This window comes from Pseudorca crassidens, chromosome 2 (assembly GCF_039906515.1).
Source record: "Pseudorca crassidens isolate mPseCra1 chromosome 2, mPseCra1.hap1, whole genome shotgun sequence".
NCBI classification, from domain to species: Eukaryota; Metazoa; Chordata; class Mammalia; order Artiodactyla; family Delphinidae; genus Pseudorca; species Pseudorca crassidens.
This window is the reverse complement of record NC_090297.1, coordinates 106462104-106478116: the sequence shown is the minus strand read 5'-3', so window position 1 is coordinate 106478116 and position 16013 is coordinate 106462104. Positions and strand designations below refer to the sequence as shown.

General features: G+C 42.8%; 1 protein-coding gene across 6 annotated transcripts in view; it reads right to left on the bottom strand.

The window, feature by feature from the left end:
• Nucleotides 1–16013, bottom strand: part of LOC137219250 (uncharacterized) — a 65776-nt gene that overhangs the window by 296 nt on the left and 49467 nt on the right. For 2 of the 6 annotated variants that reach the window (XM_067727542.1, XM_067727540.1), the window contains 2 exons: nucleotides 6285–6420; nucleotides 4299–4390 (listed from right to left, as the gene is read on the bottom strand). The gene's annotated coding sequence lies outside the window, so the exon portion shown is untranslated. Of the gene's footprint in view, nucleotides 1–4298; nucleotides 4391–5238; nucleotides 5288–6284; nucleotides 6421–10229; nucleotides 10399–10701; nucleotides 10721–16013 lie in introns of those variants that run through there. The other 4 variants (XM_067727544.1, XM_067727541.1, XM_067727545.1 and 1 more) reach the window with 4 other exon arrangements.

Genomic DNA, 16013 nt, shown 5'->3' with positions numbered 1-16013 from the left:
TGGCGCAGAGCTAGATGGTTCCTCAGCTTCCATCAGGGTTAAAGGAAAGGGAGATGTTCATATTCCGGCCAAAAGGCCCTGGTGCTAATGCAGCTGAAGGGTGACTAAGACTTTCTGCCAAGCATACAAGCCTCCCACCCAAGCTTCGTGTACCAGGCGTTTGTAAGCAGATGAGAAAGACATTTTTATCTTTAGCCGTATATCCTCCCTTACATTTCTCTACGTCCAAATACAAAACCCTCAAAAACCTGGGTTTTTCTTTCTTCAAAACAATGCTTTGAAACCACTGAGTACTCCAAATCCATAGCAACTATCTGGTGTATCACCTCTGATGGCTCTGAAATGTAACCAACCCAACCCAATTTCAAACCATGAAACAAATTACTCTCTGTTTATATTCTCAGGGCCTCAGGGTGGGGAGACATTAAAGGAGGTACTTCTGAAATCAACTATTGAGCCAATACAATCAGTTCTGTCCCCTGATTTCTATCATCTTTCTACTAAATTATGCTGAGTACGTGTCCTGTGTTCTCACTGCTTAATGACAGGAGCTGTAGGCATGGGTAAGCATGGGAATGATCCATAATGCGGAAGGTAAAAGAACATCTTTGAAGGCTAAGATATTTTTTGAGCCAATTTGCAAGGCTAATTTGAAGCATAAAGGTCAAGAAAATATTCCCAAACCTAGCCAGAGAACAAATGAGAAAGCCCTTTATTTAGGGAAGGCTAAACAGGGAAAACCAAGATATACTTGCAGTCACTGGTCCTTCCGGGCAGTTCCAATGTGGTTTTTTGGTAACCACTGTCCCCCCGCACCTCCCGCTCTACCTTCTGGTATCTTATCCATGGGGTATAGGATTGAATGAGGATATCAGATGCAGGATTAGTGGCTAAAGAATCAAAGGGAGTTAGAAGTAGCTTAGGTGTTACATACACTTTGAGAGGCTCAAGAACTGGACTAAAATTGGGAGGGTCCATTATATTCTAGGACTTGGCACTGAATATGATCATTGTCAAGTGTTAGATGTCTATTTCTTCATTTAGAAATTTGCAACAGTCCCAGCGATTTTACCTGAGACCATGAGAGGAATTTATGGAAGTTCTGAGTGCATACAATCACGTTTTTTTCTTTTAAATGAAGAAGTCAGGAAAAAGAAATAGAATACAATGTTACGGAATGTTTCTATGCTGACCTTGGGAGAAAGCATCCTAAAAATATTTTGGTCTTGATTATATTTAAGGTTGTATGTTTATCCCCCACCACCTTTAGCTTTTTTTGTTTTTCCAGTTTAGACTATAAAACTGATTGTGGCTGTCAAGTTCAACATAATATATGATCATACACCATATTGTAACCTCCCACTAAACATCGGGAATCACTGGTAAAACAGAAGTGGTAAATGAATCTTGCATGGACAAAGCCATCAGAAAACATTCACCTCAGGAAAAAAAGAAGTTATCACCTATACAGTCCCCTTCTGTAACTTCTTCTGGTACTTTCTGTCTGCATCACACATTCTAGCACTCAATCATACGTCGAATTGAATAGTCCCATGTGTATTTTTTTTTTTTTTTTTGCGGTACGCGGGCCTCTCACTGCTGCGGCCCCTCCCGCCGCGGAGCACAGGCTCCGGACACGCAGGCCCAGCGGCCATGGCCCACGGGCCCAGCCGCTCTGCGGCACGCGGGACCCTCCTGGACCGGGACACGAACCCGCGTCCCCCGCATCAGCAGGTGGACTCCCAACCACTGTGCCACCAGGGAAGCCCCCACGTGTATTTTTTATCTCCCTATGTAGACTATGCTCTTTGAAGACAAGAACCTTGTTTTAAAGTTCTTTGGTTTTTCTATAATACTCAGCGTGACGTACTAAGAATGTGGTTGGACTCTTGGTGATGTACCCAGTTCCTCTCAGAGCAGAAACACCTGGCACTTGTGTTGCACTCTCCTTCCAAAGAAACTCTAAACATATTACAAATATCAAATCACCTCAATCTGCCAGGCATTTCTGATGAGCTGGTAGCAAAGATTATTTCTAATAATAATAATCAACGGCATTTTACATGAATGAACGGAGCACACAGGTGTGAACAGGCTTCTCCCAGGTTTCGCATCAGTGCTCTCTGACCTGCTCTTTCCTCTAAGCCGTCTCCTTACCATTACTTTACGGGTGGAGAGACAGCACAGAAGGCTGAAACAAGCTTGTGGGCTCACCTAGTGATGGGAATAAAATCCAGGTGCTTTAACCCCTAATCCAAGGGAGTTGTTGAAGTAAGTCACCCTAGCTTTAGCCTGACACCAGAAACAACCGAGCAAGAAATCTGCCAAGTATCTTATCATACACCACCAAAGAATAAAATGAGGCTCTTTCAGCTCCTACATTTTCAGGTTAGTGCTCAAATGTTTACCTTTAAGGACTAGAAAAGATCTTCCACAGAATGGTTAATTGTAGCCAGAGTGAGATATTTCCCCAGTATAACTAAATCTCCTAACTCTAAGATCTGCTTATATAATTTTTCTCTCTTTTCTTCTTAAATAATACTTATAATTTTTGCTATGTGTACATACTAACTCATTCACAACAACCACAGAAGGCAGGTCCTACTACTATCCCTATTTTAGAGATGAGGAAACTGAGGCTCTGAAACAGTAAGTAATTTGCCCAAGTAAGTTGGGTCGCACCCCAGTAAGTGGTGGAGCTGGCATTCAGCCAGACACTGGCCATGCTCTTCATCACTGCAGTGCCTGGCTAAGCATGGACTTGGTGGACAAGGTGAGCCAGTACACAGAAAATGCTTAGCAGCACAACATAAACATTCAGGTTAACCATGACTACTGCCATTCTCTAGCAAGCTCACCTATCCTGCCTAATGGCATTTCTTACCTTCGCCGTCTCCAACCATCATCCCCCTCTCCTAGTGCATGGCCTTGCCCAGGACTTAACAGGGATAAGAGAAGTCACCAGGCAGGATTCCTCACCACCAAATCTGCAAATCTCTTTTTATCAGTACCTATCCCATCTTTCTTCCCTATTAATGAAACCGAAAAAAAAGCCCACTTCTCCCCAAAGGTCAGTCCTACCACAGGTGATCTAGGTCCCATCCCTTCCAGCTTACTGAGCACCCTCACTCTCTCCGGTGGCCACGTCTCTACGTCCTGCATCTCCTGGATATTTCCAATCAGCTTTCAGACATGTTGTAGTATCTTCCAGATTAAAAAACACAAAAAAATTAAAGCAGAACAAAACCAGCTCTGGCATTCTATTCCCCTTTGGAGCCAAGATTCTCTACCAGAGTTGATAAGACACAGTCTTCAGTTCCTTACTTGCCATTCACCCTTTAACCATTTTCAACCAACTTCTACCCACAGATCACAAAAACCATGACTTTTGTTAAGGTCACCACTGACCGCTTTTCTAACCTCATCTTACTCCATCTCGTAGACTCTGCCAGTTGATCACTTCCTTCTTGAAACTCCCCTCTCTTGGTTCCCATAATACCACACCTCCCCAGTCTTCCTCCTTCCTCTCAAGTCACTCTTCATCTGCTTCCTTTGCTGGCCCCTTCTCTATCCAATCTCTACAATTTTGAGTTCCTCACGACTCTACCCTGGGGCGTCTTCTCTTCTTATTCTATAAGCTCTTTACATGCCAACAACTCCCAAATTTCCATCTCCGGCTCAGCTTCTGCTCTGCTGACCTGTATACACAACTGCCAACTTGACATCTAACTAGATGTCTGAAACCTAACAAAGACAAAGATGAATTCTTCTTCTGTATATAGCCTCCCTCCCAAAAGTATTTTCCCTTCAGTTTTCTATGTTTTAGTAAATGGCACCTTCATCCACCCAGCTGCTCATGACAGAAATTTGGAGTCATTCTTGACACCTCTCTCCCTCACCCCTAACCTTCCATATCAAGTTGAATATTTTTGCTGAGTGAAGAAAATCTCAGCTTCAGTGTTTCTTCTTCAGAGAGAAAGGATACTGTATAGCCACTAATCTAGACGAAATTCTCCATTACACTCTTTTCATAGCATCCTGTGTTTTTCCTTCACAACATTTCCCATGTTGTATGATTATGTGATCATTTGCGTAACATTCATCTCTCATGCTAGACTCCATGAAGGCAGGGATCAAGACTGATTTGTCCATCCTTGTATTGCTAGCACTTACTATAGTGTCTGACACGTGCTATTTGCTCAAAAAATATCTGTTGAATAAAAGTTGAAGCTTTCCCCCAAGATCATCTTTCTAAGCCACGCATGCTCTCTAGTGCTATCATCCATCAGGCTACTCACCAAAACCCCAAGGGTCACGATACAGCAGTGCTCATCCTGGAGGGGAGGAGCTTGCGGAGTCCAGGAACCCCTGTCTCAAAGGTGACCCTCACCTGGATGAGGATAAAATAAAGAAGAAGTTTCTAAGTGATTAAAAAAAAAATCAATAGTATCATTGTTACTATCTTAAGAGAAGAACAGGTTTCCTATTTATTCTAGAGTATTAGTTGAAGAGGAAGTTATCACCTCCCATGTAAACAGAACCACCTTCCAATTATTACAGGGTATATTATCCAATCTATATATATCTCAAGGGCCTTGTGACTCTCCCTCCTTCCCAACTGCATATTTTCTTTTCAGAAACTGGAAAAATATTAATAGCAAATAAAATCAATTTTTCTACTTTTCTGAACATTTAGTAGGAAAAAAACCCCTCACATTTTTGCTTCTTCCCATTCCTAATTAGTACAGAGAATTGAGAGCTGACTGTAAAGGTGAAAGATTCAAAATTCCAGATACACTTTTGAATTCACAAAGTGCACACCATTCACAGTTCCTCCCTACTCTCAACTGTAACTCTACATGGCAAGCATGCAGCAAGGAAATTTATTTTCACATACTTTTGTGGGAACATATGACTGAACAACAGGACCAGATGATTTCCTTTGCTTGAGAGCCTACTGTGTGTGAAATGCTATACTGACTTGAGCTAGATAATTCAATAAAACACTAAGTAACTCACCAGGCAGAACAATTTCCAACATTAGTCCTTGTAAACTAGAATTATAACACCAAGCCTCCCCCTTTGCCCAGAATTTATAGTTTTGAAATGGCAAGGAAGAACCAAGTTCCAGATTGTCCTAAGGCCAAATTATTTAGGAATCTTTAAAAGGAAACTCTATAAGGTTACCACAAAGTTGTAAATAAATTCACAAATTAGTCTAACTTAGGTCAAAATCACCTCTATAATTCCGATTTCAACTCTTCCAATGATCCTTTTCCACTCTCCTGCTCTAAGAAGTCAAGTTTATTACAACTATGTCATGTTTAACAAATTTCGTTTCTATGCTATGACCACTACACCATAAAAGGCATAGTATCAAACTTAGAATGTGGAACTAAAAGGCCTCAGGATTCCATTCCTAGCTCATTCTTAACTTCTGGCATGCCAACTACTCAAAGGCTTCCTCTCAGAAAAAGCACACAATAGGAAGAACCAATCTTTCCCAAACATGTGGAGAAAAGAAAACTATACTATGGACTTACATAGAAAACTTTGGTCCAAACAAAATGCTAATATATGTTTTCATATTCAAAGAGTAAAAACTCACCTACTGTCCTTCAAGCTAACGAACTTTAAGCAAGCAAATAAATTTATATCAAGCTCAAGAGTTTCGACAGAATTTAACCATTCAAAAACGAACGTCATCTGTCATCATTTAGAGTAATGGCTACCCAAAGTAAAATGTCAGCACAAATATCCCTTCTTTGTGAAATTTTCCTTGATTCCAAACTATCCCCAGGAATGTCCTCCATGGCCCCATAGCATTACATTCATGACACTGTTAGAACACTTTAAAAATTGTTTCCCTGTTACATATAGTCAGGGAACCCCCTGAGGAAAGGGTCATCATCTCAGGGCCCAAAAGAAACTCAATAAATGCTGGTTGATTTGTGTATTATAATGAGCTTGAGGCTTGTGTATTGCTACTCTTGCCTCACATTCATACAAATCAATGATGACACAATAAATACTTGTTTAACTTCTTACCATCTGCCTTTCCTAGGAAATAATTTATTGCAGAAGTCCCTGTTCATAGAAAAGTACAAGGTAATTGCACTTACAGTTATGACTTGCATTTAACTTGATGACCTCTGCCTTGGGAACTGCTACAGTAATGAACAAATATAGTTTTAACTTACAAGAGACCCTACAGAAGCAGAAACAAAATCCAAAATGCACAGACTGAATCACAGAAGTTACGTGCTCATCATCGGGCTCTTTACCTTTCAAGATGTCCAATTTGCTCTCTCTTCTAACATTGGGACACAGAGGAACTTTCCAAGAGTGATCTCTGCCTCCCAAACAGAAAGGAATTTTTAGGTCAAAGTGGAGTAACACCAGCTAGTCCCACATTCAGTCCTACAGGAATGAGAAAAATGGAAAAGTTCACAGCCCATCACACCATCGGCAAAGAAAACCACCCATTCCCCAATGCTCTGTGACCAAAACAATATTTGGAAGAAGGAATAGTAAGAAAATAATTAGGTCAAAAATGGGGAAGGAAGGCAAAACCACTAAAACTCAAAATGCAAGAAGCTGGAGCACTATAGCCTACTTCTATCCTATTGAAGACTGGGAAGTTTAGAAAAGCAAAATCCATCAGGCACAAAAGCCTCATTCTAATCACTGTTTTTAACTTTCTCCCCAACCAAGAACAGTTATCACAGGTTGTAAAATAGACTTTTATTTCATATCTTCTCTATGCCCTTGTTCTTAGCATGGTGAAGATGCTGAAAAAAAACTACAAAGCTTAAAAGGCAAGTGGCCATTAGATAATTCAACTTTCAAAAATCAGCTGGTCTACAGCAGGACCTCTTAACCTGGGATCCACGACCTCTTAAGGGGTCTCTGGAGAGACTTGGGAGGGGTGGCACCTGTGAACCTGGCTGGCGAAAATTTTGATCTTCACAGTCATTAACCTCCAAGTAAAAGTTAGCACCACCTTTAACTGTGAATGTAGGTAACAACCCACAGTAGTATTAGCAATCCCCTGACTATGTCACCAAGAGGAACCACAAAACACTTCACATCACATTACAGTTGTTGCAGATCTCTCAACATAATATTTACACTCATCACTACTTCAAAATTATAGTATCATTAGGCCTGAAGCTACATTTTGTTATTTAATGTGTTGTAAACATACAAACTACTGTATTACAATTGTTTAACAGTTTGATAACTGTTTCCGTGTCATTTGTAATTCTATATATTTTAAGTCATACATTTAAAAAACATGATTCTCAGAAGGGGTCCTATGCTTCATTAAATTGCCAAAGGAAAACATGGGAGGTAGAAGATTAAGAACTTCTGATCTAGAGCACATAAAGTTTCTATAGACCCTAACATAGTCACCAAGGCAGACAGACAAGTAAGTCATTCCATTAGCAGTACTTCATAGTTGAAGAAAATTAAGCCACCAGGAAGCCAAGTAACATGTCCAAGGTCACACAAATTTAGAGTCAGCATCAGCCTAGGTTAACACTCACAGCATGTACAGTCCCACTCTCTCATGGGGACCTTTGCTTACATTTCTACAATTGTCATCACTATCCTGTTTTACCACTAAATGGGGAAGAGGTATCACCTTTCAAAACTAATATAAAACCAAAACCTGGACAACAGAACAAGGTAGATGTATAAGGTACTCCTTTTTGTTCCCTGATCAAGCATGCTGCTGTAATTGTTACAGAAGCTGAATTTGGTCTGTTCCAGAGATAGCAGTTTTTTACAAGTGAGAAAAAAGTTGGGCTACGTAAACTTTCATTCCCAGAAGTGTCCAAGGCACCGTGCAGATAAGCATTAACTTGTTAAGTGCTACAATGCATTGTGAGTGGTTAGGGCAGTGGTATCCCCACTTCATAAATGGGAAAACTGGAGAATAAATATGAGAGATTTGTTTAAAGTCACACATAAGTCAATGGTAAAGCCAGCTTCCTGATTCCAAGTTCAAGGCTCTAACTACTATACCAGATCACCATGATCAAATATTAAGTTGATTATAATGCTTGTGAAACCTCTGTACTTTTTTCCCCTACAAGCCAGAGAGCATTTTCTTTTTTTTTTTTCTCTTCGGTACGCGGGCCTCTCACTGTTGTGGCCTCTCCCGTTGTGGAGCACAGGCTAGGGACACGCAGGTTCAGCGGCCGTGGCTCACAGGCCCAGCTGCTCCGCCGCATGTGGGATCTTCCCGGACCGGGGCATGAACCCGTGTCCCCTGCATCGGCAGGCGGACTCTCAACCACTGCGCCACCAGGGAAGCCCAGAGAGCATTTTCTTTTGATCCATGGGAACAGACACACTTTTGAAGGCTATGGGAAAAATATCCCATAGAATAAATTCCAAAGTACGTAAGTGCTTTTTCACTTACACTAGTCATCTAAGAATCCAGGTCAGGAATCCTTAGCTCAGGAGCCAAGTTACTACATAAAACCTGCCTTATAAGAAGAGAACAGTATGGAAATTGTTCCTTCATCTTTTAGTCAATGACCTTCTTATCGATCTACCGTTATGTTTAGGAACTATTATCATCTTACATTCAACACTGTTATTACAAAATAATATTCTAATGGTTCAATACCATTAGATCCTAGATTCTAAAACTATGAAAGGTCATCCCTATCTCAACTCTGCATTAAATTTTCTCTTATCGAAACCACTAATTAATGGAATTCTCATTCCCCAAAGCATCCTTATGCCATCTAACTGCTTTTATTAACCCATTTCTGTGTTTTACAGATTGGGTCTTTTTCAATAGTTAGTAAGGAGGTCTTTCTTAAATTTGTACTTAGGACCATAACATTGTTCACACTAAATCCTTGTTAAACCTTCCCATATCATTAGTATCCAGTCAAAAACCAAAATCAACAGAACAACCATGTTGTACAATCTCCATGAAGAGTGAAAAGTTCTTGTCCACACAGGAGTCTTATCTACCAATATTCATTTGCACCTCCTACCCCTTACTCTCAACTACTTATCCTTCCTACCTGCTAATTCTGATTCATCACTTTGTGCTCAGTGTACAAGAGTCCAGATCTCTGACCTAAGAATAAACACTTAATTCTTGAATATATCAAATGCTAACAAATACTCCATCACACACCATTGATCAAAATGTAACTCTTTACACAGCCACTCAATCATTTTCCCACTAAAGTCATTGCCAGGGATCTGTCCATGTCTGCCCTAACCACAGTCTAACTCTGCACCAATTCTACCCCACCTTAGTCTCTCGCTACCAACACATAGTTATGTCCATTTCTCTACTTTGTTTAGTAACTTTAATAGTCCCCAACTGTCTGCAATCTAGGCTCTAAGTCACTCCTCTCTATCACAGGGCAGGGCTCTGGAGGACAGATTTCAGGCCTCCTCTTTCAAGGCTTGGGAGCCTTCACCTAAGGCCCCCAGCAACACTGTTATAGGCCTCTGGCCCTTCCCTCTGAACATAATAACCAACCCTGCTGTTTTTTCCTTGGGATATCTCCATTTCACCAGGCTCGCCCAACACTAACCAGTGACATCTTAATAGTCTTTGCAACTTTCAAAGGTTAATGGCTACAGCTCCACTTTGGAAACCACTGGTGTGTCCACGACCCCCACAATGACTCAGTGACCTAGACATCCCCACCTCACCTGCTGGAGCCCTTTACTACATGAACATTCTTCTTCGCTTTCACTTCTCCCCAACCCTCCAACAAGTCACTGGCCTGCAAAGTCCCCTGTACTTCACTATCCATCTCCGGGGTCTAACAGACCCCACCAGACTCAACTCGAATTCCCTCATTTAGCTCTCCATCTCGCCCCTCGAATGCCCCTTCACCCCAGGACCCTGGGACCGTCCCATCTCATCGTTTAGTCTCTCCAAGCACCGCCTGGGACATATCCTCTAAAAAATAAACCGAGAGATGCCTCCGTCTCTCCCCACCACTCAGTGAGCGGTGGGCAGAGGACGCCCCCCCATCTCCCCCTACAGGTTTCTCTAGACTCAACTCTAAATCTACGACCTCGACCCCCACCGCTTCTCTCCCCTCACCCCACCCCCCCAGCCCTTGGCGGCTTTCGCTACCCCTGCCCTCAAACCCGCTCAAAACACGCGGACGCGGACCCGGCCCCCCCACCCCCGGCTTCGGTCCTTCCCCTCCCCCTCCCCCTGAGGTGCCACTTACCCCCGAGGCAGGAGTGGGGGAGGGGAGAGGAGGAACAGAGTAGGGGAGGGGGCTTCGGTCCGGGGCGGCTCTCAGCCCCGGGGGGCCGGGGCCCGGGCCAGCTGCAGCGGCGGCGCAGCGTCTCCCCCCGGCGGCGGCAGCGGCGGCGGCGGCGCCGTCCCACTCCCGCAAGCACACATAGGCTCCATTGTCCGCCGGCGCCTCCCCCTTTCCGGCACCCCCTCCTGGTACCGCCCCTTCCCCCTCCCCTCGGCCCTCCCCCAGCCGCACCGCGCCACGAAAGGTACCGCCGGCCCCGCCTCTGACGCGAGCGAAGGAGTGCCCCCTCCCCCCGGCCCCGACGTACCGCCCGGCGGGGGAAGGGGGAACGCCCCTCCCCGCCTCAGTAAGGGCCCCGCCGCCGGGAAGGGCCCGCCCCCCTCCAAGGGAATGTCACTTGTCCCCCTTCCGGAACGCGCGTAATGGTACCAACCGGCCGCTTCCTCCTCCCCCTCCCCTGCCTTCCCGAAGAGGCACCGCCCCCTTCGCCCCGCCCACCAAGTAGCCTCGCCTCCTCGACCCCGCCCCTCCCTCCAATATTTTACTATGGGGCCGCCCACCGCCGGCACCACCTCCTGCTTTGCATGGACACGCCCACCAGGTCCCCGCCCCAGTTCGTCACCCGGCCAGAGGTGACGCCTATTCCCCACCTTAAAGCGGCAGAGCCCCCTTTCTCAACTAAAAGAACCTCCCAAAAGGCCGGTGGGGTGGGAGGGGCGGCCAGGGAGGGTCGCTTCTTTCCCGCACCTTCCTCCCCACGCACACACTCACCCGGACCTCCCCACCGCCTCTCGCAGCATTGAGAAGCAACCCAGTGGAAAAGGCGCGGAGGGGGGAAGGGCAGCGTGGAATTTGGCCATCTTTGACAGAAATACATTGGGAGCTGCCAAAGGAAGGGGTCTTTCCCTCACACTTCCCTGCTGTCCTGGTCCCGGCCTAGTCCTCAATCTTCAAGGCGACCCCCCGCGCACCTCCCGGATGCGGTTCCACCCTGCCCCATCCCCTCTCCCGTCCCTTGTCTTCACCCCTCAATCTCTGCACTGCCTTTGCTGTTGCCGGCTTTCTCCCCTCCCAAGGGTGCAGGCCCCTCTTGGGGTTGAACTCTCTTCCAGCTTCTCCAAAGCACATTCTCGCCAGGTCCTGCAGATGCGTTGGCTGGTGCAAGGTTTCCCCTTCCTTATGGGGCCCGGCCCAGCCCCGCTCACGCATCGCTACCTAGTGCCCATTGAGGATCTCTACCTAGATCCTCGAATCGCTTCACAACCGCTTTTTTAATCGCAGCATCACTTCCCTGATTTTTGGAAGGCCTGTGCTTTGGAGAGCTCAAAGCCCGGGCATCCCGGCACTGTCCCCTGTGAAGTGAGAGGGTAACCCATTAGACTGCACTTTTTCTTAGAAGGAAAAATGATGGCATCATGGTGAGCGCATGTTGCTGAATAAAGCTCAGATTCCCACTACTCCTGTTTTATCTTTGTGGCCCTTGTTGCTGCCCTGCCCAACTGTTATTACAGACCTGTCTGCTCCACAGCCCTCCCCAGAACACAGTGTTACATCTCTGTGTTTGTAGAGTCTTGATCTAAGATGTTTCTGCAACTATATGCACTGGCCCGGCAGCTTTTCTGAATCAGTTAAGCGAAGACTGCTTATGTTATAATGTACTGTGTATTCTCCCCGAAGATAGATGGAGGCAACATGGCCAAGAGAAGTAGATAAATTTTCTTCTGCTTTTGCTTCTATCACCATGGTTTTAACGAGGTACTTATCTCTATGTCACTTTCCCTGTCTAGAAAATAGGAAACCTTCCTTAGGGCAATCTTTTAACGAATGGTGCTGGTTGTAAAGGATGGTACAGGAGAGCCCAAAATGATAAAGCTTTAGAAACCATTTAAAACTGTAAGCTGGTCATGTAAGTTTCTATACCATGGCTCCCCAGCTTAGATTCTATGAAAAACTGTTTTTTTCATAGCAAGATGTTTTCTCTTTGTCTTCTGTTATAACTGAGCATATAAATAAAGAAAAAAGACAAAAGCAGGTATAAACAATATAAATTTAGGATCGATTGAAGGATTCCAAATAGGAAATAATTAAAATGCTTTCTTGTCAAATTTTGGTGATAGAATATTTGATGAAACATAGTAGGCACCTCTGTAAAAGAAGGCAGGAGGAAAAAGTCAGGTATGGACATATGAAAAGACAACTAAATCCAGAAATACACAAGAAGCATTTGGGATTGCTAAGGTAGATGGAAAGAAGGGATTCACAGACTTATCTGTAAGAGAAAACCACTACTAAAATAAACCAGATCACCTCTGCTCAGAGAGCTCAAAAAACAAGTTTATTATAATAATGACACACATGCAAAAAAGTCTTAACCATTTTACTAGGCCTTACACCCTCACTTAACTTTGACACTTTATATGTGTCAAAGTTCGGAATTATTTATTGAACCAGAAGAAAAAAGCAAATGAATATTAAATGTGCAACACTAGGCTAAAAGAGCAATAATACTGAGGATTTAAGCAAGCTGAAAGTCATGTTAATTTAGCTGCCTTGCACAAGGGATAGAAATGCACTTTAAAATATTATTTATTGTAATGAAATAGTTTATCTATTTTTACTAGAATTTTTTCCTCTGAATTTTCTAACTTCCATGCATGTCCATCTCACTTGAGAAAGAATTCTATTTTGCTGTACAGGGATCTAGTACACTGTATATACATAAATACTAATGGATAATGATGAAATCATTGTTAAAAGCATCCTCTAAATAAAAGCTTCAAACTATTTCTGTCACTCTAGAAATTCTAAGGTAAATCATTTTTTAAAATCCAAATGGTAGTATTGTTAAAAATAAAAGCTTTCAACACTAAAGAGATCTGGGTTTGAGTTTTTACTTTCTGAAATTTGCTTCTCATAATGCTGATATGCACTCACTGTGATACAAACATGGGTTGTATGTCTGGCTTCTTAGTTCTTCAAGTAATCACAGCATCTGTTATTTAAGTGTGCCGCCAGTCTTTTCTACCTGTGAACTCCACCTTCGAAACACTTTTGTTCTCTCAGCTCTTGATAAACATATACCTAAATTTTAGGGTTGGAAAGAAACACCTCCTACTTTACAGATGAGAATTCTAAGACATAGAAGTTTAATGACTTGCCAAAATTATGCCCATTTTTAGGGACTAGAATTTAAGTCCAACACTCTACAGCACTGTTCTAACCTCCAAGGATTATTCATTCCTAACAATATTTACTATTGTAGGAGAGAACATGAAATTCTACCTTAGGAATGATGAGATCAAGACTCAGAAGGGTTGAACCCACTCAGGCAGCTGCTGCTAGGTTTATAAGAGGCCCTAATAAATCCTTGCCTTGGTCAAAGCCCTTAGTTTGTCCACGATTTCCTGCTGCTTATACTGTTTCTTACCAATTCGTCTATCTCATTGTCTAAAGCAAAAGTGGCAAATTTCAACCCCAAAGGAATACTACCAAGATAGTCATTTATGACTGAAAATGAGGGGTTAGAATGGAATGGCATCTTGACTTTCACAGTGCTGTAATAAAATAGTCAGGAAGGGATTTCTTCTTTAGGTTGCCCATGGAGGAGAAAAAAATCTCCCTATCCTAGCTTTCACTAGTCCATTTAAGCCAATGGGGAGTCCCAGAGCTTCATCCCCGCCAGGAAAATTGAGGGCTAAGTGTCTCTTTTGTAAGGAAAAAATCAAAATTCCCACCTCCTGCCTTCCTGCAGCTCCACCTGGGGCCATTGGCACTCTGATGTGAGCTTGGGTCTTGTTCTGTGTCCCCACATATCTGCTTTCCACAACCTGGGAATTAGAGGCACCCTATCTGTAAAAGCTCTGACAGATCTGTGATGTGACACTCAGATCCCTTTAGACAGTACCACCAATGTTTCTCCTTCACATTCACACTCAAACCTTCATGGTTGTGCCTCCTACCCTCATTGCCTGCCTTCTAAAAGTCAAGCTTTGTGACATTCAGCCCGCAGATTCCTGAGCCCTAATTGATTGATATATTAAATGCTGATCCCCTTCCCCAGCTTTCCAATTTAGCCATAGTCCATCATGGCTTAACAACCTATGTGTTGCATCTGCTCTAACCATTTCTCCCCAGATTTCTTGGTCTTCAGTCCAGTTCTTCACATCTGTCCTTACAGTCTCATGTCCCCTTTCCTCTTCAGTTTCCACTAATTAACTATTTCATTTCTTATTATTAACCTCTTTCCCAAGAATAATTCTGGGAGAGTATTTCTACTACTTCATTTCATTTTACTCTGCTAGACATTTCTCTAGGAATTTTGCCCCTCAGATACACTTATGTTATTTTTCCTGGGTTCTGCCTTCACTGCTGAACTCTTCCCACTTCCCACAATCTCTTCCCAGCCTCTCTGTGATTGGTACCCAACTACTGCAGCTTTGACCTCACCTCCATGGTTTGCATCCAGGTTGCTCTTATTAGCCACGTTGCCTTTTGGAATCCTTGACCACCCATCATCCCAGCAATGGAAATTCCTAAGGCTGAGATGTACCTACATTTGTTTCCACTCCTGGGCTGGCAGACATTACTAGAAAAAAACCATGAAAACAAGAAAATGGATCTCAATCAAATTTCAAGTGATGAAATTTCAATTGAACTTTATTAGTTTTTACTTGGCAATCCTTTTATGCATCCTCATTGCCTCCTATGTCATTTCCCACAGCAATTATTCCAAATTTTATCCACTACTTCTCCTACATTGCAGGACCAACCTTGTCATCTCATCTCACCTCAGAAGGGTTTTGCTCAGTTCTCTCTCTTCCATTTACTTTCTCTTTACTTTAGTATCTTCAGTAAAATCTTTCGTACACAAATACTCTTTTTTTCCCCTTTCTTTTCATTCCCAACTTATCCAAAGGGTAACCTACGTTCTCTGCTACCACAATTCCTTTTCTTCCTCTGTAATTAACCCAACCACTTACCAAAATTCTTTCTCCAGTATGGCCAAACCTAATCACCAAATCCATCCAATGAATATCCTTTCCTTACTCTCTTACAGTTTGAATTCCAAGATACGATGATATTCTGGTTTTTTCTCCCTCCCCACCCCCCAACTTCATTGAGATATAATTAACATATAACATTGTATAAGTTTAAGATGTACATATAATGATTTGATATATGTATACGTCGTGAAATGATTACCACACTGTTTAGTTAACATCCATTATCTCACATAGTTACAATTTTTGTGTGTGTGATGAGCACTTTTAAGATCTACTCTCCTAGCAACTTTCAAATATGCAATACAGTATTGTTGGCTATAGTCACCATGCTGTACATTACATCCCCAGAACCTATTTATCTTATAACTGGAAGTTTCTACCTTTTGAATACCTTCACACATTTCCCCCAACCCTCTACCCTCTGCCTCTGGTAACCACCAATCTGTTCTCTGTTTTTGTGAGTCTGGGTTTTTTAGATTTCACATATAAGTGAGATCACACAGTATTTGCCTTTCTCTGACTTATTTCACTTAGGATAATGCCCTCAAGTTTCATCCAAGTTATGGCAAATGGCAACATTTCCTTCTTTTCTATGGTTGAACAATATTTCATTGTGTGTGTATATATATATATATATATATAGTGTATATATATAGTATATATATATAGTATATATATATATAGTATATATATATGCGCCACATTTTCTTTATTCATTCATCTCTTGATGGGCACTTAGGTT